A 2,059-nucleotide genomic window follows, 5' to 3' on the forward strand; every position below is an offset into this window, starting at 1 on the left:
ATATATATATAGCACTTAGTATAGCACTTAGTACAGGGTCCACAGGATCTCACTACACAGATCTGACTTGTAGTGATCCTATTTTCAGCCTCCCAAGCACTGGGATTACAGTCGCGTGACGCCACGCCCAGTGTCAGTCATGGTCACTGCGCCCCCAAGGGCAAAGGCCAGCACATTCCAGGAATCAAACCCCAGTCCTTGCACCTGCCTAAGCAGGTGTTTTAATCTGCTGAGCTATCTGGCCATCCTTACATTTTCTCTTTTGGTGGAACCAGGGATTGAACTCAGGCCCTTGCGCTTGCCAGTGAAGAGCTTATTCTACTGAGCCACCTCCCCAGCCCCTTACATATATATTTTTTTGAAACAGGGTCTCATCATGTAGTTCAGGCTGTGCTTGAACTCACTAGGTAGCCCAGGCTGGGAGTCCAGCAGCCAGAGGGAACGTCTCAAAATGCAAGTTTGGGGGCTTGGTGAGATGGCTCAGTGGTCTAAAGCACCTACTTAGAACAAGCTTAGCTTAGCTTGGTGAGCTCACAGCAATCCTCCTGCCTCAGCCTCCTTAGTGCTGGGATTATAGGTGTGAGCTTAGTCTGAGCAGTGGGCAGGAGTTTACACTTGACCTTAGCCAAAAGGCAGAGAAGCAATGGGCAGGAGTTATTTTACTTTATTTTATTTTATGTATTTAGTATAAGGTCTACGGTGTCTCACTGGCATGGCAGGCCAGGGATCGAACCCCCGGCCCCTGCATCTGCCTAAGCAGATGCTTTAATCTGATAAACTCTCTGGCCAGCCCAGGCAGGAATAAGCACAGGAGGAGAAAGGAGAATTGCTTGTGAAATGCCTGCCATGAGGGAAAATGCCACGGTGCTTATGGGGCGGCAGGGGCAGACAAGGCGCAGCCAGAGGCAGGGAGCAGCTGATCACACAGGGCCCTACAGGTTTCTTTAAGCACTCTTGTCTTTATTTAGCCTAAGAGCAGTGAGAATGCAGAACAATTACAAGTGCAGGCTGTGGACAAACTTGCATTTTTTTTTTTAATTCTTTTTCTTTTTTAAAAATTTATTTGTGGGGGGGGCGGGGCTGGCTGGCATGTGGTGCTCGGGGATTGAACCGCGGTCCCTGTGCTTTGCTAAGCTTGTTCTAAGTAGGTGCTTTAGACCACTGAGCCATCTCACCAGCCCCCAAACTTGCATTTTGAGACGTTCCCTCTGGCTGCTGGACTCCCAGACCCTGGACTTTCTCCCTTCCATGTAACTTAGTACAGAAGCTGCTAAATTCTGCTGGCTGATCCTCCATATCCCTAGCAAATTTCATTGTCTCCCTTGGGGAAGATTGCCATGGGCTCCTAACTGGTCCCCTGCCTCCTCTCTCCTCCTCCATGCTACAAGCTTCATCTTTCTTTTTTTTTTAAGGATTTCTTTTTTTTTTTAATTTTATTTTATTTTGAAATGTACAATTATAGTGTAAACTTCAAGTCAACCCAAGTATTTTTTTTAATTAATTTATTTATTTGTGTGTTTTATGTGTGTGTGGCCAGCTCAGCCCACCAGGGGGCAGGGCTGGCTGGCATGTGGGGCTGGGGGATTGAACCGCGGTCCCTCTGCTTTGATAAGCTTGTTCTAAGTAGGTGCTTTAGACCACTGAGCCATCTCACCAGCCCCTACAAGCTTCATCTTATAACATCCCTGTTGGGGCCGGGGAGATGGCTCAGTGGAATAAGCGCTTCCCTGGCAAGCGCAAGGGCCTAAATTCAATCCCTGGTTCCGCAAAAAAAAAAAAAAAAAAAAAACCATCCCTGTCACATAAGACAAGCTGAAACCCTTTTTGAGCTCTAGTAGATCTATGGATTGAGATCATCCTAGGGGGCGGGAGAGAAGGCTCAGTAGAAGAAGCGTTTCCCTGGCAAGCGCAAGGGCCTGAGTTCAATCTCTGGTTCTGGAAAAAAAAAAAAAAATCATCCCAGCTTGTGAAAGTCAATTGTTAACGTTGCTCAAGTTATATAAGCTCTTTTTAAAACATAGCCACTATTTTAAAAATTATGTAAATTTAGAGGGCTGGG

The sequence above is a fragment of the Octodon degus genome, unplaced genomic scaffold, assembly GCF_000260255.1.
Source record: "Octodon degus isolate 3935 unplaced genomic scaffold, OctDeg1.0 scaffold00056, whole genome shotgun sequence".
Classification (NCBI taxonomy): domain Eukaryota; kingdom Metazoa; phylum Chordata; class Mammalia; order Rodentia; family Octodontidae; genus Octodon; species Octodon degus.